At 41.3% G+C, this 24,598-nt stretch overlaps 1 protein-coding gene across 1 annotated transcript in view; it reads left to right on the top strand.

Annotated features, from left to right (window-relative positions):
- Positions 1–24,598, top strand: part of CC2D2A (coiled-coil and C2 domain containing 2A) — a 3,655,067-nt gene that overhangs the window by 1,156,854 nt on the left and 2,473,615 nt on the right. The window lies entirely within an intron of this gene.

The raw sequence follows: 24,598 nt of genomic DNA, 5'->3' as shown, positions 1-24,598 counted from the left end.
TTCTGGAGAGACATGTATTGGAACCGTTCCTTTCTCTGTTAGCTATACCTGTGTCTGATTAACTATAGGGCAACAAATTTAATCTGAGGTAATGGGGATAGAATCATGCATTACAGGTAGAGAGAGGAGAGCGAGATTTGGATCCAGAGTCTAGAATATTCAGCTGAGCTGGATCCAAGGATTGTATCCGAACCCATATGTTGAGGAAGAATGAAAATGGACAACACAGATGCCTAGTTATTATGAGTACATAACTTTTAATTTGTACCTGGTAGAAACAGAAAAGGACTTCTAAGTGTTGTGAAACATTCTGAGACCGCTCCAGGTTGTTTCGGGATTTAAAAATTAATGAAGATAAAGCAATGGCTATAGCACAAACTTTTTACCCAAACATGGATTAGTTTAGTAATACCCATATTTATGGAGACTTGAAAAAGTGAAGTATTTAAGAGTATGGTTTAAAAAGGATTCTGTTATGGCAGCTAAGGATATGTGGGAAGGGACTAAACAAAAGATAATTACAAAAGCTGAGAAAGTAGAAACTCTTGCCTATGGATATGGATAACAAGATACAAGTAGTAAAAATGTTTTAGTCTCTTACTTTTATACACAGGTCAGGCATATTTTTATCAACCAGAGGAAAAGTTGTGGATAGTAATTAATAAAGACTTGAATAATTTTATCTGGGAGGGGAAGAGTCAAGTGGGATAAGCTGATCCTTCCAGTAGAAGAAGGAAGTTCACGATTACATGATTTGAAGAGATATTTTGGAGCTACACAGTTAAGGTTCTTATTCATAACACAAGCAGAAAGCTACAGTTCAAAGTGATAAGGTTTGATGAAGTGGGGTGGGGGGGGGTAATTCAAGAAATAAGGAAAGAGTGGGATTTTGGATGGAGATCCTTAGGGAGAATAACAGTCGTACAGAATATTATGTTCATAAAGTAGCAGAAAGTTTACTAAGAGCTAAGTCAACAAGGAAATGGAGGCATGAGATTCTGCCAATAGGATGACTGCAGTTAGGGGAACAGAGATAGACAAGAGGCAGGTGGAATAAACTAAGATATTAGGAACAAATGATGAGAGAAAGGTAGTAGAATGGGAAGAGGCCAAGAAGGCAATCTGAGCTCAGGCTAGTGATTGCATTCCTTTTGAGGGATTGATATCAGAGTATAGGCAAAGAAAAAAGGGTGAGGAATCCTAAATGAAAGACCTGCACTTGTTCAGTTTTTAGATGAATGTAGAACAGAAGTTGCTTTTTACAAAAGGGGTAATCAGTAGGTGTGTTAAATATTGCACAATAACTACAGGAATCAGTCACAGGGTGTCATAAAATATTGAAAAAAGTGATTAGATAAGCAATTCACAAAGAAAAAAGTGGGAAGATATATGTATATCTCCCAAATACGCAACAAAATCTAGATGATTTAGGGTTTTTGCCTGGAGGTGTTGCATAAGTAGTTTTATACCCCAAGCAGACTTTTTTTCATAGGTAGATGGCAACTGTTGGAGGTGTAATGGTTAAGAAAAGGGTACCTGCGAGCATATGCTCTTGGAGTGGAATGAGTTGGTAGACTTTAAAATTCCTTATTGGTTACTCTATCAGAAATACTGGACAAAATGAGCATAACAAAGTAAATTATGCCTAGACAAAGTAAGGCATTGTTAAGTTTAATTCTGGTGGCTGTAAAAAAAGCAATTACTAGAAATGGAAATCAAAGTTTAAACTAGCCATACTTGAAGTATTGAATATTGTAACAAGAGATAAAAGAACATGAAGTGGGATCTTTAGAAAAGGGAATCAGTAAGTTACATAGAAAAAATGGAAATTGTAGGAAGAATACATGCACATACGTGTTTTGGAGGAGGAATGAGGTTTAAGAGAAGGCAGGAATGGAAACTTTTATATAAGTGTTAAGTTTGCATATGTTACAACTGATAATTCATTAAAGGAGTTTTTTAAAAAAAGAAAGTCTTTTAGACTACATCTAAGATGATATTCTGCAAGGCTCACTGTATATGTAGAGTTAATAATATCAGGACTATGAAAGCTGGCACATGCCTCTGTATACCACCATGGCTACGGATTTCCTAATTCTATAAGGGGTTGCACCAAACAATCTTAGATATTCTTATTAGGGGCAAAGTATATTTTTAATGTCCCACCTAAAGAGTCAATTTAGGAATTTCAGCAATGGGTAAGGCAATCTCTACCTCTTTTTTAAAATACCTTTATTAAATTATAACTTAATACACAGGTGAACATACACTAAAGAAAACAAACCATATTAACATTTTTTTCCATTTGTATACATTATACATTACATTATATTTTCTTTCTTTGCACCATCATCAGTCCAACATTGCATACATTTCTGAATTCCCGCTTTCCTTTGAAACTCACTCATCATCTTCCTGAACATTGTTCTGCTTGTATTATTCCCACAGTTTCCATTTATTTATATGTAATTTGCTCCTTCCCTTTTCTAAATATCCCTCTTGCAATTCTTTTATCTCTTTTATAATACTAAATGCTTCAAATTCAATTGATTTAGACTTTGATTTCAATTTTCTAGTAGTTGCTTTACTGGCAGTCGACAGAATTAAACTTAATAAGGCTGTAGTATTTGTATGTAATTCAGATTGTGTGTTCCAGCTCTAAAGAATAATTTCCTTAGTTACAGCCATTTGCTCACTCAATTTTTCTGATAAAATTCTCTGTAGGGAATTTTTCAAATCTGTCAACTGATTATATTCCCAAAATGTATGTTCCTGGAGTCTTTCTTCCACATCACGCCTCCAACATTTCTTGTCTTCCTGAGGACAAATTCTTTGAAGTCTACTTGAGATATAAAAATATCTATGCAAACACTTCCAAGCAAACATCTTGAACATTCTGGCCTTTGTCGCACAATTGGGAGTCGTACATAATGTCCTCAGATTGTTATCTTGTAAATTGCATTTGCAGTCGCTCTTCCCTATCTTTTCCAATGTCGTCTGATTGACTGCAATACTTATGCAGTATTTTATATGCCCTACTAATTTTCTAACAGCAGCTTCTATTCTAAATTCAACTAAAAATTGTACCAGAACATGTATTTAACTTGAGATTCCTTGTCTCCTTTTCCTTACCTCTAGTCTGATTTCAGTCCCTGGTAGGAAAGGCAGTCTGTAGCCTGCAGTCCAAACATATTCTTGGCCTGATCCTACTCTTTTACCTTTTCCTCTCTAGTTATTCATTCCCAATACCTTGGTTTCTTTGCCAGTCTTCTCTAGTAAATTCCTGTCCCCTCTTGGCTATTTCTTCTACCTCTAATTGCAGACACCTCTATTGGTAAAAAACATCCTTCCTCCATTCTTGTGTTGGCTTAGTTCTTAGAATGCTATCTGTTCCTTTATGACTGTAACATTCTGTAAGGTTGTTCTAATTCTCCTTAAGGATCAGCATCCAAAATTCCTGCCTGTCTTTATTTCTTGACCCCTCCCCCACTTCATCATTAACTCTTTCCAGTTTGAACTATAAACTTCTGCTTGTGTTATATATAGGAGCCTTAACTGTGTACCTCTAAAATATCCCTTCAAATCAGGTAATCCTTAACCACCTTGTTCTACTGAAAGAATATACTTATTCAAGTTAACTCTTGTTCTCATCTCCTCCCAGATAAATTCCTTCAACCCTTTATTAATTATTGTCCACAACTTCTCCTGTGGCTGATTAAATATACCTGATCTGCATATAAAACTAAAGAGACTAAACTGTTTTCAATGCTTATATCTTAATTATCCAGATCCATAAAGAGCTTCCAGTTTCTTAGTTTTTGTTTTATTTGTTGTTTAGACTTTTCTCACATATCCTTATCTGCTATAACAGACGTCTTTTTAATCCATGCTCCTTAATACTTAATTTTATTGTGTCCCCATATTTATTGGTTTTGCTGAACCAATTAATGTGTGGATACATCATTTATGGCTGTAGCCTTTGTTTTATTTTCATTAATTTTATTTCCTGAAAATACCTGAAATTGTGTCAGTGTTTCACAACACTGAGATTTCCTTTCCTGAGTTTATCAGGTACAGAGTAATATCATCTGCAAATAAAGGCAACTTTTCTTGATTGTTGTACCAATTATATCCTTGCATTTCTGAGTCCATTATTGTCTTTGCCAATTCTTCGAAATATAAATCAAATAACTCAATGCCAAAAATGCATTATAGTGCCTTTTGGGAAAACTGTCCCCAGGTTAATTACTCTATCAATATGACACCCCTAAGAGTTGATCCAGTAGTCATGGTTCTGGGAACATATGTAGATGATAATCTGGCCTTTGACCTACATGTGGCCAAGGTAGTAAGAAAATCATGCTATGTTGCCCAACTTATAAATAAGGGCATGGCATCCAGATCCAAGAAAGTTATAGTGCCACTTTGCTCAGCCCTTATCAGACCAATTATTGAGTATAATGCCCATTTGACATGTGCCTGACCAGACATATACAACAGCTGGAACACCCACAAAGGTTCCTTACCAAGATAATCCAGGGTATAAACACATTGCCCAGTATGTATTGCCTTAAAGTTTTATCTCTGTACTCTGTCTCCTACAGGTTACTGAGAGGCGATCTTTGCCTAGCATACAAGGGATCCTCTCATCCAGGCTCGATGATCCAGCTCTGATGGACCTTTTGCATATCTGCAAAGTGAACAGCATCAGAATCAGTAGATCCAAGGATTTAAATTTTGCTTGTGACATGGATAAGACATGTTGGTGAGATGGATAAGTGTCTCAGAGGATCCCAGTGCTCTGGAACAGGCTCCCCATCCATGTGAAGCAGAGTCCATCCTTAACCCTGTTTAAGTGTAACCTTGACCAGTGGATGGGAAATCGGATATATTCATCCCAGATCTGGCCCCCATGTCTCTGACAGACAGAGTCAGACAGAAATGCCCATACTAACATACCCTCCTACATAATGTCTAGAAAATTCCTAACTTGCATACCATCTCCTAATAAATGCCCATGATACATACAGACACAATTGGGCTGGATTGCACAGAAAGGCTTATAAAGGCCCTGTGGTCATTATCCTAGTATATTAACCTGTAACAAGGGGGAAGGAGGACCCCCCTGGTTTCTCTAATCAAACACAACTTATCAGAGATGACCCCCCCCCCCCAGTTTAATTCTTCCCTCTGATACTAAATATATCATCTTAAGTAACTTTATTATTGTATCAGGGGAGTGCAAATGCTTCAATTGCTGTACTCGTAAAATTCCAGCTTACTTTGTTGAACGCTTTCTGTGCATCAAGACCCAACAACAACAGTGGTATTTTCTTATAATGTTCATCATATTGATCACTGCTGTAGTACCCTTAGCCATATGTGTTATATCCTGCCAAGGATATAACAGCTGCCAAGCTTAGAAAGCTTCCATTCACCCAAACTGTCAGGAATCTTGAGCTGAGCTGACTAAAAAGTAAGTCTGGGTGCAAAGCCCTTCAGAGCTTTACTACCACCAGAGAGTATGCTCCTTTCGATGGTTGACTTGTGCTGTTTCTTTGCTGGCCAGATAAGTTCCATTTGGGGAAAATAAAAACTTCTATTTTCTTGTGTGTTTCTGTTTTATAACTTTCCTCTTCAGGAAAGTTGTTTTAAAGTTTGGAGTGCTGTGTTTTAATGGACCTCGCAAGACTGTAACGTTCCTTTAAAAGGAGTGCTTGTTTATCCTGTCAGTTTAAAAGTGGTGTAAAGTAATTGAAAATAGTTCTTTCTGTGGGGAAATTGTGTTTATTTTACTTTTGTGGGGCTGTTATAATGTTTTAAAGTGCCTTATACTGTGTTTTTCTGTCAAAAAAGTAACTTTTTAGAAGGGTAGTGTTTATTGGCATTTGTTGCTCATCTTCCCCAGGAAAGAAGCACAGTGAAACAGAGTATTGGCCCCACAGTCTACCTTTCTTCCAGCCACAAAAGAAAAAAAAATCAAGCAAATCACCTTTGCCACCACAGCAGGCTAGCAATTTGCCTTAGATGCAGGTGGGTCTGCTGTGACCTCAGACCTCTCATCTTTTACCCCAGATCCCTCTGATGTAGCACGTGCAGCTACTGCAGGTGGGGGGTTAGCCATGTCCTCTGCAGTTGTTGGGTTCCCCTCAGTGGGCAAGGGAGAGCCACCTTTTTTGGTTCTAGAAGATAGAACAGGGAAGAGTTTTCCTTTTGTGTCAGAATGCTGTACCCATCTGTGGGGACGCTGCTGCTTCTGCCATTAGCACAATGGTTGGCTCCATGTTTCCTGTCAAAAAGAAACTGAAAACCAAGCATTTATCTACTACTTCTCAAATTTCTTTGGATAGGAGTAGTTTACTGGGTTTTGCTCATGGGTTTAATTCTTTTTAGTAATCCATCTTGTAAAGTAGTTTCTGGTAAAAGAAAGAAGGATACCTCTTTTCCTGAAGATATTCTAAATTCTGAGTCCAAGCAGGAAGATTCAGGGTTGGGTATAGTATTTTTTCCTCAAATTTTTGATTCCGTCTCAGAGTAGAGTTCTGACTTTCCCTGTGGGGGGGTTCTGTTTTTGAGACACTATTGCTAGAATGTGCCAGTGTTCTAAGTCTCTCAAAACATACTATGAGTTATTACAGAAGGATTTTCCAGATCCTACACCCATTCCTCCTGTTCCATCTGCTTTAGAGGCTGTGTGTGTTACTGCCTGCAATTTTCCTAATTGTCAGCCAGCTGTTTCTAAAAGGCAGATAGAATATCTAAAGTTTCACAGTATTTTACATTTTTTTTACAATGCTGCCAAACCTAACCCGTCAGCGCTCTAGTTTGATCCCACTGCTGCTAAGCACGTAGTCAGTTCCAATCCTAATCTTTCTGATAAGGATGGGAAAATTATTGATAGGTATGGGAAAGAAGTGTATACTTTTTCCAACTTTAATTTTCATAATTTTGAATTTTCATTAAAGTTTGTTCTGATAAATTGTGAAAATATGAGGAATCTGGAATATGTACCATCCACCCTGACTTGGTAAAGATTGATATAGAATAATAGGATAAAGACAACCCTTTTAGATATATATGTGAAGATTTTAGTATTTATATTTTTAGCTCTGTGTCGCTGACAAGAGAACATTTTAGACCTTTATCAAAAGGAATTAAATTTATTCCATTAATAAAGGGAGATTTGGCAAAACTTTGATGGATATAAAGGTTTTCACAAGAAAAATAAATTTTCAAATATTGTTTGATCACGAATTAAATATAGAACCTGAAAGATTAGTGAGAAAAAGTACTTACAACCCACCCTTACATCCACAAATCAAAAATTTTGAGGTTTTGGAAGAGAAAGAGATCAGAAAAAACTATAGTTAAGTAAAATATAGAAGGAAGTTGGACCCAAATGAAAATTAACGAGCTCAGAAATGACATGAACTGAAGAATCATGAAGCCAGACAAGAGAGGGGGGGAATGGTTTTGATGAATAGTTTTAGCTATGAAGGAAAGATGAATGACATATTAAGGGACCCCAATAAATATGTAACCATTTCTAGGAATGAGATAAATATAGCATATCGAAGAACTGATATGATACTAGAAGACTTATTAATTGAAGGGTCTATTCACCAGAGAACTTTTCATTACCTTAAGGTGGAATAAACAAGAATCCCTACAATTTTTGGGATCCCAAAAACATACAGAAATGGAAAAGATCCCCCTTAAGGCCTATTGTATCAGCAGATGGATCTAAAACCTTGCCCCTTGCAAAATATGTTGACAGTAAACTGAAAGGTTTATGGTTAAAAAGAAAGAACATTTTAAGAGATTCATGGGACTTCTTAAGGAGTATCAAACAGGAAACATACAAGGAAAGGTTATCCTTCCTGACCATCAGTATAGTTGACCTTTTTTCTACTATACCTCACAGCAAAGGTTTAAACCTTCTGGAAGAAATTATCTATGAAGAAAATTATTTGACTTTGGATGAAAGGGTGGTAGTGATGCAACTTATTGACCTGATTTTAAAATATAACTTTGATGTTCTTCATCTCACATTGCTGCAGTCCTAACACTTGGGTAGTCCGCTGTCCCTCGGTCGGCCCGAATATCAGAGTATAAGGCTGACGTCGGTCAAGGCGCATTTGACTGACATCAGAACGTCAGGGTACAAATGCGCATGACCGACGTCATATCCTCAGTCTTTTTTGCCGCATGGTCCCATGCAGAAGCAGTGTTGCAAGTGCCGTTCGGCGTTCTGAAATTTTTCGAATTCGGAGTTTCAGACCGAAGTCAGAGTTGGTTAAGTACCCGTTGGGAATATTTTGGTTTTTTCTTGCCTCAGTGGTTTACCGGATGTCAGAAAAAGTGAATAACTGTATTTCTTGTGGGAAACAGATACCGCATAGGGATTACCATAATTTGTGTATACCTTGTTTGGGGCCTGAGCACAACGTTGTTGGGTGCCGCTTTTGTGCTAGGTTTAATAAACGCACTATAAAGCGGAGGTTGGATTGTGCCAGGTTAGTCTTTGGGAAGCGGTGCAATTACAAAATGCCGTCGGATGCTCCGACGCCGACTTCCTCAAAGAAGCGCAAGGACAAGGCAGTTAAACCTAGGTTAGAGGAGTCGTCCGAACCGGACGCCGGTTCTTTAGAGGCGTCAGTGGAACCGGTGGTTCCGACGGAGGCCTCTCTGGAGTCCCAGGGAGAATCTTTGGTTTTACAGGATGTGGCCTCCCAGGAGGCATGTCAGGCTGTAGGGGCTTCTCAGATAACTGTACTCCCCTCCCTTCCTAAGGGGTCTAGGCCCTCTCTTTCTGCTTCCAAGGCTTCTCCTAGAGACAGGTCTAGTTTAGCTTCTGTGGGTGTCACTCCTAGTTCTTCAGGTGCTGTGCCCAAGAAGCACATGCTTAAAATGGCAGAAGATTTAATTACTTTAATTAGAGGCTCCATGCCCCCTCCTGATAAGAGGCCTAGGATTGAACCAGTGTTGGGGGATTGGGAGCAGGTTTCGGATGTGTCTGAGTCTTCGGCTGAAGACTTGCAGGAGTATTCTCCTTATTCTGATTCTGATGTGGATGACTCTACTCCTTCTGCTTCTCCTCCTGAGGATTTTTCTTTTTCAGAGACCCTTCACTCCATGAGAGAGCATTTTAAATGGGAAGGTCAGGACTTCTCTGATTCCAGGAAAAGGCTTAGGGAATTTTTGTTTTTACCCCAGCATAGGCCTTTGGCTATACCTCCTGTACTGAATGTGGTGGAAGATGTGTTTGCAGAGGCTTCTCTAAATCCTGATTCTTTGCCTCCTGCTCCTGTTAAACCTGATAGATATTACAGGGTGCCTGAAGCTCATAAGTATCTTTTTAAGAGTCCTAGGGCAGACCCAGAAACTGTTAGCCAGGGGCCTAAGGGTGTTAAGGCTTCTGTTGTCAAGAATCCGGTTCCTGCAGATAAAGAGGCCAGGGCCTTGGATAGATGGGGTAAGAAAGTTTATACTTCTTCCACTCTAGCCATGAGAGCTTTGAATTGCCAGTTTCACATGTTGAAATATCAAAATTATCTCCTTTCACAGTTGAAATCTAAGGTTGATGCTCTGGCGGAAGGTATTGATTGTAAAGAGTTACAAGATTTAGTGCATGTTTCTGAACAGGTGGGTAAGCACTCTTTGCAATGTGGTTTTGATGCTGTACAGGCCTCGTCTAGGGTGGCTGCCACTGGGTCGGTTCTTCGCAGGCATGCCTGGCTCCGGGATCAAAATTTATCTGACCATGTTAAAACTAGGATTTTGGATGCCCCTTTGCAATCTGATGTCTTGTTTGGTTCCCCTGTTGAGGCAGTTTTAAAGAAAATGGAAGACAAGGCTAAGTCTATGCAGACTGTTAAAGATTTTTTGCAGGTCCAGCCTCCAAAGTTTAGTAGAAATTGGCCTACTAAGGGGTGGCTGTATCCTTCTTATGATTCCCAGTCTAGGGGTAGATTTAGACGTGGCAGGGGAAGAGGTCAGGGCTCTTTCAGACCTAGAACAGGGAGTTCTCCTGCACAGTCTTCAGGTGAGGGCAGGGGTCAGTCCTTTCGTAAACAAACCCAATGACCTACCTTTTCAGCTGCCAGAACCTTCTCGCCTGGCAGCACCTTTCGGAGGAAGGTTGGCACTTTTCAAAGGAAATTGGAGTTTGATTACCCAAGACAGATGGGTATTGGATATCATACATCACGGTTTCAGGTTTTATTTCCATACCTTGCCTCCTTTCAAAGGCATGCCAGACATTCCTCCTCAACAAAGAATAGAGGCTCACAAGCAGATTTCTCTGTTACTTCAAATAGGGGCCATACAGCCGGTTCCTATGTCAGAAAGGGGCCTAGGATTTTATTCTCGCCTATTCCTTGTACCAAAAAAGGGGAACACGTGGAGACCAATTTTGGATTTATCTATCCTCAACACTTATCTGGACATTCCCAAGTTCAAAATGTTGACGTTACAACAGCTTTTACCTCTGCTGGGCAAGGATCACTGGATGGTAACTTTGGATCTCAAGGAGGCTTACCTTCATGTTCCTATCAGGCTAAGTTGCAGGAAGTTTCTGCGTTTTCGGACTGGGACTTCTCACTATCAGTTCTCTGCATTGCCCTTTGGCTTATCTACTGCACCCAGAGTATTTACGAAAGTTCTGGCTCCAGTGATAGCTTTCTTCAGGCTGAAAGGAATACAGATCTATCCTTATTTGGACGATTGCCTGATTCTGGCTCAAGAAAGGGACGAGCTTCTTCGTCATTTGGAATATGTGATAGCAGTGCTAAGATGCCTGGGGTATTCTGTGAACGAAATAAAGTCCAGTCTAGTACCCTCTCAAGACATGTGCTTTCTGGGTGTGAGACTGAATACAGCATCCCAGATGGCCTTTCTAACCCCGGACAAACAAAAGAATCTTTCACTTTACTTCCATCATCTATCTCTTCAGTCCGGGCTGACTGCAAGGACAGTCCTTCAAGCCTTAGGGTTCATGGCATCTTGTATTCTGGTGCTTCCCAATGCCAAACTGCATATGAGGAAGTTGCAATGGTATCTCAAAAATGTATGGACACAGCACTGCCAGGATCTGGACACTGTCATTCCAATAATACCTTGCATTCAAAAGGAATTTTTGTGGTGGGCTCAGGAATGTCACCTAAACAAGGGACTGTGACCCGGCCAGAGGCGAGTCAAATTTTAACGACAGATGCCTCGGACAAAGCTTGGGGAGCTCATCTAAACGGAAAGTGGATACAAGACAAGTGGCCTGCCAGACTACAGCATCTACATATCAACTTAAAGGAGATGTTAGCAGTCCAGTTTGCATTAATAGCTTTCAAGGATTTATTTCTTCCAGGGCAGGTGTTGATTCTAACAGACAACACAACTGTCATGTGGTACATCAACAAGCAAGGGGGAACACATTCTTATCCTCTATGCAGGCAAGCAATGATTCTGTGGGAGACTGCTCTCAGTTTACAACTAAGTCTTCAGGCAAGGTTTCTGCCAGGAGCACAGAACTCCTTAGCAGATATGTTAAGCAGACAAATCATGGATCCCCACGAGTGGAAACTGGATCTTCATGTATTTCAGAAATTGACAGTGCCCTGGGGAACTCCAGACATAGATCTGTTCGCTTCTCCACTAAACCATCAGCTGCCAAAGTTTTGCACAAAGAGGTTTCATCCCACAGCTTGGAAAGTAGATGCTCTTTCTTTCAGTTGGAAAAATCTTCATGTGTATGCCTTTCCACCTCTGCCTCTCCTCCCAAAGGTACTTCTGAAGGTCAGACAGGACAAGCCAAGGATGATTTTGATAGCTCCAGATTGGCCTCGACAGCACTGGTACCCATTACTGAGAAGTCTGGTACGGAAGCCTCCATGGCCTTTGCCTTTGATTCCACATCTGTTGTCCCAGGAGGACAGTCATTTGCTCAATGTCAAACTTCGCTCTCTTCACCTAACAGCCTGGCATATTCTGTCTTGAACCATAGAGGGTCTCAACTTCCACAACAAGTTTTGAATGTGATTTTGGAAGCTAGAAGGCCTAGTACAAGGAAAGTGTATGCAGATAAATGGAAGAGATTCTTGTTTTGGAGTGCAGCTAAGGATTTGGATGTTACTGAGCCTAATTTAAGTGTGGCTCTTCAATATCTTACTGAGTTATTAGACAAAGGTTTGTCTTTCTCTTCTATTAAGATTCATGCTGCAGCAATTTCGGCTCATTACGACTGTGACCCACCATTGTTTTCTCATCCTTTGTTCAAGCAATTTCTTAGAGGGGCAAAGAATACAAGACCCCCACGAAGAGCTCCTACTCCTGCTTGGGATCTCAATTTTGTGTTGGAGAAACTCACTCTACAACCTTTTGAGCCTGCAGCTACTGCTGAGTTGAAATATTTGTCATGGAAGACTGCTTTTTTGTTGGCCATTACCTCTGCAAGAAGGGTTTCTGAATTGCAGGCCCTTATGGCAGTTGAGCCTTTCTTAATTTTCCATAAGGATAGGGTATCTTTACGTACTAATCCTTCCTTTATGCCTAAAGTGGTTTCTAGTGTGGCTTTAAACCAGACTATTCATTTGCCTACGTTTTATGCAAATCCCCAAAATAAAGGGGAAAAGATTTTGCACACTTTAGATGTACACAGGCAGTTGCGATATTATTTGGACAGAACTAAAGGGTTCAGACAATCTCAGCAGTTATTAGTTTCTTTTGCTTTGTGCTCTCAGGGCAAGCCCGTGTCAAAACAAACTATTTCTAAGTGGATTGGATTTTGCATTGCTTTCTGTTATTCCCATCATGGCAAAGAGATTCCAGCTGGGATTAGGCCTCATTCCACTAGGGCTACTGCCACTTCAACAGCTTTTTTGAGGGGGGTGGCAACTAAGGATATTTTGGAGGCAGCCACTTGGAGTTCAGTGCATACCTTCTCTAGACATTACCACCTTCCATTATACTCTAAATCTAGGGCTGGTTTTGCCACTGCTGTGTTGCAGGGCATTTTGGCAGCTCCTGCTTCATTATAGTTTAGCCATCCTCCCTTACCTCTGCTTTGGGATTCTACCCAAGTGTTAGGACTGCAGCAATGTGAGATGAAGAACATAGTACAGTTTTGTACCTACCATAAATGTAGATGTTCGAAGATCCACATTGCTGCAGTCCAATTTACCCTCCCTCCTTCCCCTCTGTAGTTTGAGGTGGTTGTGTGGGTTGGGTTAACCATCTGAGGTATATTGTGTATATTGTATATATTGTGCATGTTTTGGTGTTAGGCTGGTTGGTTGTTTAGCTGTTGTCTATGGGTTTTGACCTTTCTTTTTAGGGTCTTCTGACATCTGGGGCAAGAAAAGACTGAGGATATGACGTCGGTCATGCGCATTTGTACCCTGACGTTCTGATGTCAGTCAAATGCGCCTTGACCGACGTCAGCCTTATACTCTGATATTCGGGCCGACCGAGGGACAGCGGACTACCCAAGTGTTAGGACTGCAGCAATGTGGATCTTCGAACATCTACATTTATGGTAGGTACAAAACTGTACTTTTTAAAGGTGAATTTTGTCACCAGATAAAAGGTGTTGCGATGGGTGCAGCTTGTGCACCCACCTACGCCAATTTAGTCTTGGCAAAATGGGAAGAAAAGATGATGCTGTAGTCAATGTATAAGAAGAACTGGTTTCTCTACAAGAGATTTTTGGATGGTATAGTAATATTTTGGGTGGCACCAGAAAGTGAAGTGGTTAACTTTATTGATTATTTGAACAGAATTACTAACTTTATGGAATTCACATACAAGATAAGTAGGGAGACATTACAGTATTTAGATGTTGAAATTTACAAAGGCAATTATGAATTCAATTCCAGGGTTTTCAGAAAAACAACGTATTCTAATTCATACCTACACTTTGAAAGTGCACACCCTAGACACCACAAGAAGAATATAGTAAAAGGGCAATACATAAGAGCCTGCAGGATGACCTCAAAAAATGAAGATTTTTACAAAGAAATTGAGTTTTTAAGAACAAGGAAATACCCTGATTATTTATTGGATGAAGTGAAAAAAGAGGTACTAGAAGGTAGGACAGGAAAATATCAGCCTATTCTAGGTAATGACGACAAGGACGAGACGTCCACCAAATTGGGAATAATAGACAATCTAGAAAATTTTGATAAGGCCCTGGTTTTAGAATTCAGTGCCGGTTCAACAATGGTAAGAGAGATTGTGAATAGTGAATGGGATAGGTTTGCAGCTTTCACTGACCTGGAAAAAATAAAGCAAGAAAAAAATCAAAATTGTATACAAAAATTTTAGGAACCTGAAAAACTTGTTAGAATCCAGTTGTGATAAGGGAATTGTTAAGAACGAAAAGAGGAAAGGAACTTTTAAGTGTGGGCATTGCTCACAGTGTGGATACATTTACAACAAAGAGAGTATTTTTTTTAGAGTGTAGAAACACGGTGTTGGAAAGTAAAGAATTTATAAATTGGGATACTAGTGGTCATGTTTATTTGGCAAAGTGTCAAGTATGTGATGCATTCTACATTGGAAAAACTGAACGTAGATTAAGAAAAAGAATGTATGAGCACACATATGATCTTCAGAACAAGAAAGATACTAATGTCTTGTAAAAATACAGCCAAGAATGTATCAATGCCTACAACTTATTTTTTGTCCTGGAAAAAGTGGACAAAAATGAACGGGGTGGTCTATGGGAAGAGACTGTTGAATATAAGGAGCTCTGGTGGCAGATCACCCTGGAAGCCACCAAAAAAACGGGTTTGAATGAACGTATATGTATAACTTCCCTTTTAAAGTTAAGGGCAGCTAAACTATAATAATGAAGGGTGATACTGTAAACACTCAACTCAATGATTTTCAGTCACACTTAACTGATTTCTAACATTTTTTTACCTCCAGTGAACTTTTAAAGTTTTTAACAAGACAATTCTCATAAAATGTCTGGTAAAAATGTTTTTTTAATATGGCAATTAATGGATGTTCTTCGTTCCCCATTGCTGCAGTCCTTACTATTGGGTATAGTCCGCGTCCAGTCGGCCCGAATACCAGAGTATAAGGCTGACGTCGGTCAGGGCGCATTAGACTGACGTCAGTACGTCAGGGTACTAATGCGCATGACCGACGTCATATCCTCAGTCTTTTTTGCCGCATGGTCCGATGCAGAAGCAGTTTTGCGAGTGCAGGTTGGCGTTCTGAAATATTTCCGAAACCGGAGTTTCAGACCGAAACAGAGTTGGCTAAGTACCCGTTGGGAACATTTTGGTTTTCTTGCCTCAGTATTTAACCGGATGTCAGAAAAAGTGAATAACTGTATTTCTTGTGGGAAACAGATACCTCATAGGGATTACCATACCTTGTGTATACCTTGTTTAGGGCCTGAGCACGGCGTTGTTGGTTGCCGCTCTTGTGCTAGGTTTAACAAACGCACTATTAAGAGGAGGTTAGACTGTGCCAGGTTAGTGTTTGGGAAGCGTTGCAATTATAAAATGCCGTCGGATGCTCCGACGCCCGCTTCGTCCAAGAAGCGCAAGGACAAAACAGCGAAGCCTAGGGTTGATGAACCGGCAGTCCCGGACGTCGGTTCTTTAGAAGGCTCAGTGGAGCCAGAGGTTTTGCCAGGAGTTTCCATGGAGTCTCAGGCAGAAACTTTACTGTTACAGGATGTGCCTTCTCAGGAGGTAGGCCAGGCTGAGGGGGCTTCTCAGGTAACTGTTCTTCCCTCTCTTCCCAAGGTAGTTAGAGCCTCTCCTTCTGTTGCCAAAACTTCTTTGAGAGGTAGGCCTAGTTCAGCTTCAGTGGGGGCTTCTCCTAGCATTTCAACTTCTTTGAGAGGTAGGCCTAGTTCAGCTTCAGTGGGGGCTTCTCCTAGCATTTCGGGTTCTGTACCTAAGAAACATATGCTTAAAATGGCAGAAGATTTGATTACTATGATTAGAGGTTCTATGCCCCCGCCTGATAAGAGGCCTAGGGTGGAACCGGAGTTTGATAGTTTTGAACAGGGTTCAGAGGCTTCAGAGTCTTCTGCGGAAGACTTGCAGGAGTATCCTACTTATTCTGATTCTGATGTGGATGATTCCACTCCTACAGCTTCTCCTCCTGAGGATTTCTCATTTTCAGAGACTCTGCATTCCATGAGGGAGCACTTTAAATGGGAAGGCCAGGATTACTCTGATTCCAGGAAAAGGCTTAGGGAATTCTTGTTTTTACCCCAGCATAGGCCCTTAGCTATTCCTCCTGTGTTGAATGTGGTGGAAGATGTTTTGCAGAGGCTTCCCTGAACCCTGACTCTTTGCCTCCTGCTCCTGTTAAGCCTGATAGGTATTATAGGGTGCCCGAAGCTCATAAGTATTTGTTTAAGAGCCCTAGGGCGGACCCAGAAACTATTTCTCAAGGGCCTAAAGGTGTTAAGGCTTCTGTGGTTAAAAATCCTGTTCCCACTGATAAAGAGGCAAGGGCTTTGGATAGGTGGGGAAAGAAAGTGTATACTTCTTCCACTCTAGCCATGAGGCGTTGAATTGTCAGTTTCACATGCTAAAATATCAGAATTATCTCCTTTCACAATTAAAATCTAAGGTGGATGCTTTGGCGGAAGGTATTGAGTGTAAAGAGTTGCTGGATTTGGTTCATGTGTCTGAACAAGTGGGTAAGCATTCTTTGCAATGTGGTTTTGATGCTGTACAGGCCTCCTCGAGGGTGGCTGCTACTAGTTCTGTTCTTCGCAGGCATGCCTGGTTGAAGGATCAGAATTTAGCTGAGCATGTTAAGACAAGGATTTTGGATGCTCCTTTACAGTCTGATGTGTTGTTTGGATCGCCTGTGGAAGCAGTTTTAAAGAAAATGGAGGACAAAGCTAAGTCTATGCAAACTGTTAAAGATTTTTGCAGGTGCAGCCACCAAGTTTAGTAGAAATTGGCCTGCTAAGGGGTGGACATATCCTGCTTATGATTCCCAGTCTAGGGGTAGGTCTAGACGTGGTAGGGGCAGGGCTCAAGGTTCTTTTAGGCCTAGAACAGGGAGTTCACCTGCTCAGACTTCTGGTGAGGGCAGGGGTCAGTCCTTTCGTAAACAGACCCAATGACCTGTCTTTTCAGCTGCCAGTAGATTCTCGTCTGGCAGCTCCTTTGGGAGGAAGACTGTCTCTTTTCAAAGAAAATTGGGATTTAATTACTCAAGACAAATGGGTGTTGGATATCATTCACCACGGTTACAGATTTTATTTCCATACAATGCCCCCTTTCAAAGGCATGCCAGACGTTCCTCCTCCACAACGAAAGGAGGCTCACAAGCAAGTTTCTCAGTTACTCCAGATGGGGGCCATTCAGCCAGTCCCTGTATCAGAAAGGGGCCTAGGATTTTATTCTCGCCTGTTCCTAGTACCAAAGAAGGGGAACACGTGGAGACCAATTTTGGATTTATCTCTCCTCAACACTTTTCTGGACATTCCCAAGTTCAAGATGTTGACGTTACAACAGCTTTTACCTGTGCTGGGCAAAGATCACTGGATGGTAACTTTAGATCTCAAGGAAGCTTACCTTCATGTGCCTATAAGGCTAAGTTGCAGGAAGTATCTGCGGTTTCGAGCTGGAAATTCTCATTATCAGTTCTCCGCATTGCCCTTTGGCTTATCTACTGCGCCCAGAGTATTCACAAAGGTTCTGGCTCCAGTGATAGCTTACTTCAGGCTTCAAGGAATTCAAATCTATCCTTACTTGGACGACTGCCTGATTCTGGCTCAAGAAAAGGAAGACCTTCTACAGCATCTGGAATATGTTATAGCAGTGCTAAGATGCCTAGGGTATTCTGTGAACGAAATAAAGTCCAGTCTAGTACCCTCTCAAGACATGTGCTTTCTGGGTGTGAGACTGAATACAGCAGCCCAGATGGCCTTTTTAACCCCGGACAAACAAAAGAGTCTGTCACTTTACTTCCATCAACTATCTCATCAGTCCGTGCTGACTGCAAGGACAGTCCTTCAAGCATTAGGGTTCATGGCATCTTGTATTCTGGTGCTTCCCAATGCCAAACTGCATATGAGGAAGCTACAATGGTATCTCAAAATGTATGGACACAGCACTGCCAGGATTTGGACACTGTCATTCAAATAATACCTTGCCTTCAAAAAGAATTTTTGTGGTGGGCTCAGGAATGTCACCTAAACAAGGGACTCTCTGTGACCCGGCCAGAGGCGAGTCAGATTTTAACGACAGATGCCTCGGACATTGCTTGGGAGCTCATCTAAATGGAAAGTGGATACAAGACAAGTGGCCTGCCAGACTACAGCATCTACATATCAACATGAAGGAGATGTTAGCAGTCCAGTTTGCATTAATGGCTTTCAAGGAGTTACTTCTTCCAGGGCAGGTGTTGATTCTAACAGACAACACAACTGTCATGTGGTACATCAACAAGCAAGGGGGAACACATTCTTATCCTCTATGCAGGCAAGCAATGATTTTATGGGAGACTGCGCTAAGCTTGCAACTAACTCTTCAGGCAAGGTTTCTGCCGGGAGCACAGAACTCCTTAGCAGATGTGTTAAGCAGACAAATCATGGATCCCCACGAGTGGAAACTGGATCTTCATGTATTTCAAAATTGACAGTGTCATGGGGAACTCCAGACATAGATCTGTTCGCTTCTCCACTAAACCACCAGCTGCCACAGTATTGCACAAAGGGGTTTCATCACACAGCTTGGAAAGTGGATGCTCTGTCTTTCAGTTGGAAAAACCTTCATGTGTATGCCTTTCCTCCTCTGCCTCTTCTTCCAAAGGTACTATTAAAGGTCAGACAAGACAGGCCAAGGATGATTTTGATAGCTCCAGATTGGCCTCGGCAACACTGGTACCCACTACTACGGAGTCTGGTAAGGAAGCCTCCATGGCCTTTACCTCTGATTCCTCATCTGTTATCTCAGAAGGATGGTCATCTGCTCAATGTCAAGCTTCACTCTCTTCATCTAACAGCCTGGCATATTCTGTGTTGAAACACAGCAGGTCTCAACTTCCTCAACAAGTTTTAAATGTGATTATGGAAGCTAGAAGACCTAGTACAAGGAAAGTGTACGCAGAAAAATGGAAGAGATTTTTATTTTGGAGTACAGCAAAGAATTTGCAGGTTTCTGAGCCTAATTTGAGTGTGGCTCTTCAATATCTTACTGAGTTATTGGACAAAGGTTTGTCCTTCTCTTCCATTAAGATTCATGCTGCAGCAATTTCAGCTCACTATGATTGTGACCCACCATTGTTTTCGCATCCTTTGTTCAAGCAGTTTCTTAGAGGGGCAAAGAATATAAGACCCCCACGTACAGCTCCTACTCCTGCTTGGGATCTCAATTTTGTGTTGGAAAAACTTACTCTACAACCTTTTGAGCCTGCGGCTACTGCTGAATTGAAATACTTGTCATGGAAGACTGCTTTTCTGTTGGCTATTACTTCTGCAAGAAGGGTGTCTGAGTTGCAGGCCCTTATGGCAGTAGAGCCATTTTTGATTTTCCATAAGGATAGGGTATCATTACGTACTAATCCTTCCTTTATGCCTAAGGTGGTTTCTAGTGTGGCTTTAAACCAAACTATTCATTTGCCTACTTTTATGCAGACCCCCAAAATAAAGGGGAAAAGATTTTGCACACTTTAGATGTACACAGGCAATTGCGTTATTATTTAAGCAGGACTAAGGATTTCAGGCAGTCTCAGCAGTTGTTTGTTTCTTTTGCTTTGAGTTCACAGGGCAAGCCTGTGTCAAAACAAACTATTTCTAGGTGGATTGGCTTTTGCATTGCATTTTGTTATTCCCATCATGGCAAGGAGATTCCAGCTGGGATTAGGCCTCATTCCACTAGGGCTACTGCCACTTCAACAGCATTTCTAAGGGGTGGCAACTAAGGATATTTTGGAAGCAGCTACTTGGAGTTCAGTGCATACTTTCTCTAAGCATTATCACCTTCCTATCTACTCTAAGTCTAGGGCTGGTTTTGCCACAGCTGTTTTGCAAGGCATGTTGTCAGCTCCTGCTTCTTTATGATTTGCCAGCCTCCCTTACCTCTGCTTTGGGATTCTACCCAATAGTAAGGACTGCAGCAATGGGAACGAAGAACATAGTACAGTTTTGTACCTACCATAAATGTAGATGTTCGAGGATCCCCATTGCTGCAGTCCAATTTACCCTCCCTCCTTCCCCTCTGTGTTTAGGGGTGGTTGTGCAGGTGAGGTTACATGCTTATATTTTTGTATATATTCTTGTATATATTGTACATATTTTTGGTGCAGGTATTTTGGGCCTTGTCTTTTTAGGGTCTTCTGACATCTGGGGCAAGAAAAGACTGAGGATATGACGTCGGTCATGCGCATTAGTACCCTGACGTACTGACGTCAGTCTAATGCGCCCTGACCGACGTCAGCCTTATACTCTGGTATTCGGGCCGACTGGACGCGGACTATACCCAATAGTAAGGACTGCAGCAATGGGGATCCTCGAACATCTACATTTATGGTAGGTACAAAACTGTACTTTTTTAAAGTATTTGAATGTTTTTAAAGTGGGTTACAACAATGTTTTTTATCTCCATTTAACTTGTCATTTCAAAATAATCCACAAGAGGGAGCCAAATCCTCTTTTTTTTAAAAATGGGTTTTAATGGGAATATTTATAGTAAAGGTATTTTCATGTTTTTATTTATTTTGTAAACATTATTAATTCTTTTATAAAGTTGTTTCTTAAAATGATTTTAAATGCACCTGTATGTGAAATGAAACACAAGATTAAATTTCCAGCCAGCAGCATAAACGGATTTTATACATACTTTGTGTTTTTGTGTACAATTGGTCCGATGGTTCTGTCAATTAATACAATATGAGACTAGTTGTTTTTTTGGTTTCCCATTGGTTGTGTTGGAATGGGAGGGTTATTTATATGGGTAGTGGTAAATCAAGCCCACATCTGATGAAGTTCATTGTAAAATGAAAACATATTTTAAGAGTGTCTGTTTGTGGAATAAACTTTGTGGCTTAGCGTATAGTTCATAGGTTCATAGGTTCATACTAAGCTATCTGCCCTGGGGCAATTATAAGCCTAGCCCAATTCTGTATGGCTTACGCCACCCCTTGATTTGAGTATACTGTGCCCTTTTTAAGGTTTAGTTTACTGTCCCTCTGTCTAATAGTGACACTGGAGTAATCCCTGGGGCAAATCTATGATCCCCCATCCACTTATCGAGATTCTTCTTGAAGAGATTCAGTGAGGTGCTCTGCCTCACATGAACTGGAATTCTATTCCAGAGCGAAGGGAGCCTCTGGGTTATGAACCTGTCCCTCCAGCAAGTTCTATTTATTTCTGTGCTGAGTTTCAAGTCCCTCAAGCGTGTGGCTCTAAGGGATTTAGATTTACTGAGGTGGAGCATGTCCATTAATTCTGGATTTGACATAGCTTTGTATGTCAGGCATAGATCGCCTCGAAGTAGGCGGTATGCAACTGAGTAGAGCTGGAGTTTTTTTAACCGAGCAGCATATGGCATCTGTTTGAGACCCTTGATCCTCTTGGTGAGATACTTTTGGGGTCTTTCTAATTGCTGCAGGTGTCGGGTAAGGTACATCCCAAAAGGGGCATTGTATTCTATGATGGGCCTGATGAGGGATGAATAAAGGGGCACGATTACCTCTCTTGATCTAGATGTGAAACCCTTCGTGATGAGGTGGGCTATGTAGAAGGTCTTTCTAACCACTTTGGCAGTGTGGTTTTCAAAGGAGAGATTGCTATCAACTTGGGTCCCCAGGTCCCTAATAACTTTCTCTGTACTTAATGGGTTTCCGCCTATCTGGTAATTTGTGGGCACATTGTTTTTGCCAAAGGGTATGACTATACATTTTTTGGCATTTAGCTTTAAACCATGGAGCTAGCACCAGTTATCTGTCTCTGTGAGACCTTTTTGAAGGATGTTTGTGTCAGCTGGAGAGTTGATTATGGCGCCCAGTTTGCAGTCGTCTGCAAACTTGGTGAGCCATAGTCCTCCCACGTTTGCCTGTACCTCGGAAAAGTATATACCGAACAAGAGTGGTCCTAGGACAGAACCCTGTGGGACGCCACTTGTGACCGGTTTCGAGTCTGACATGGCTCCAGCAACTCTCACTCTGTGGGTTCTGTCTTTGAGCCAGTTTGTAACCCATCTTGTGACATAGGGGTTTATATTTAAGCTGGATAGCTTATCTATGATGCCCAAGTGGGGTATTGTGTCAAATGCCTTTGCAAGGTCCAGATAGGCTGTGTGGACTACCTTCCCTTCATCTATGGCTTTGGTGACTGTTTCAAAGAAGTCAACCAGGTTTAAAAGGCAGGATCTGCCCTTGACAAAGCCGAACTGGGTAGGATCTAGTGTCTGTAGGTCCCCAATGTCTTTGTTTATGAGCTCCATGATGATCCTCTCCATAGCCTTGCAGACTAAGCTAGTCAGGCTTATGGGGCGATAGTTTCCAGGGTCCGTAGAGGCTCCACCTTTGTGGAGTGGGACCACTGTTGCTGTACGCCATTCTGTGGGCACATATCCTGTAGTGAGGCTGAGATTGTATAGCTGTTTTATTTGAGGGATTAGTTCCTCTTGTAGTTCATGTAGGAAGCAACCTGGGATGCCATCTGGTCCCATGGAAGCAGTGTTTTTTGCTTTGGAGAGGGCAGCCTTCACCTGAGCATCTGAGATGTTTGGGAGGCAGCCCTCTGCCGGGATAGATACTTGCTCTTTTGGGGGGGAGGGGGTGGAGAAGTTTGCACTGAACCTGTCTGCTAGGATATTGGCGATGTCTGTGGGTTCAGTGTATTTTTTGTCGTTTAGAATCAACTCAGAACAAGTCTGGGAGTTGCATCCCAGGTTTCTAACATAACTGAAAAAAGCCTTATGATTGTCTTTGGTGTTCTGTGCAATTTTTCTCTCGAAGCTGGCCTTGGAGGATTTTATGAGGGATCGTAATTTTTTGCTAGTACTGATCAGAGATGCCTTCCCTATTAGGGATTTTGCTCTATCATGTAGTAGCTTCCTCCTTCTGTTGTACAGTTTATTTATGGCAGGGGTCCACCAGACTGGATGCCTGCCTTTGGATGATTGGGTCTTGGTTTTGTTTGGGATAGCATGATCCACGCATTCCTGGAGATGTCCGTAGAATGCATTTATATAGGATTCTGCAGTTTGGGCCGTAGTTTCCACTGGCCCTGGGGCCTTGAAGGATTCCACTTCGGTTTTGAGAAGTGAGAAGTTAGCTTTTGACAAGTTTTTCACTGTGGTTTTCTGGGCTGGGGGTGGGGTCGGGATGTGGACATCCAGTGAAATTAATTTATGGTCTGATCTTACCAATGAGGGATATACTTCTGGTGTGGAGCATAGAGTCCCCATGTTGGTAATGATCAGGTCTAGTATGTTGTCCCCTCTTGTGGGAGTGGTAACTAGTTGTTCCATAGCATTTGAGTTTATAATTTCCAGTAATCTTTGGGCTAAGGTGCTGGGGCTTGAGTAGTGCTCCCAGTCAATGTTTGGGTAGTTGAAGTCACCCAATGTAATGGTGTTCGGAGAGATCTTCATGTTCTCCAATGTTTTCAGGAAAGCCGAGTGGGATTCCTGACTTTGAGAGGGTGGTCTGTAGGATGCTATAAACTGAAAAGCAGTCTTGCCCACTGTTAGTTGCACATGGATGGTCTCCGATACTTTGTGCAATGCCACTAACCTGGAGGTGTGGATATCCTTGATAAATATGGAAACTCCCCCTCCTTTTGTGGTTCGGTCCGGGTTTTGGGGCCGAAAAGCATGATATGAGGTATAGCCTGGTAGTGCTGGGGTGCTCTCTGGAGCCTTGAACCAGGTTTCTGTCACTGCACAGATATCGATGTTCTCCATACTGAGGAGTTCTCAGAGCTTTATTGCTTCGCCATCTGCTTTGGGCTTCTTTTGGAAAATATGAGGAATGTTTTATCTGCAGTTTCTTTTTTAGAGGAAAAATCAACTTTAAATAACTTTATTCTATTGCACGGGTCACTGCTTATTGTTTGCAGTATGTGTGTATGGCTCTATTGATACTTTTTCCAGGGCTTTGGTCCCTGGAACTGTTTTGAGGAGGTTTGCATGGCTGCCTTCTCAGAACCTTGCACATTATTTTAAAAATTAGATTTTAAATTCAACCTTGAATAGAGATTTACTGTTTGGCCCCTCTACTGTAGAGGTGATCAAAATAGGATGAACTGGACAAGCTGATTCAGGGAATCCCCAAGATTTTTCAGCCCACCTTTCTATTTCCTCATCCAGTTTCGGCAAAAAACAGAATAGTCTCAGCAAAATACAGGTAAATAGACATTTAAGAAGAAATGACAAGGATGTTTCAAAAACAAGTCTTGAACTTCCCAAAACAAAATACAGTCCAACAAGTCTGAATGGTTATTCAAGAGACCTTATGACCCATACCTACCCTGGCCCCTTTATCTTCCAGAAAATCTGAATCTTCATTTTTTTTTTTTTTTTTTTTTTTTTTTTTTGGGAGGCAATAGCATTCAGACAAATGGGCCCCAAAAATCATTCATCAAGACAAGAAATGACAGTGGGAGGAA

This window comes from Protopterus annectens, chromosome 2.part1 (genome assembly GCF_019279795.1).
Source record: "Protopterus annectens isolate FY-2018-M chromosome 2.part1, PAN1.0, whole genome shotgun sequence".
NCBI classification, from domain to species: domain Eukaryota; kingdom Metazoa; phylum Chordata; order Ceratodontiformes; family Protopteridae; genus Protopterus; species Protopterus annectens.
Note: the sequence above shows the minus strand (reverse complement) of the source record. Positions and strands in the feature narration are given on the sequence as shown.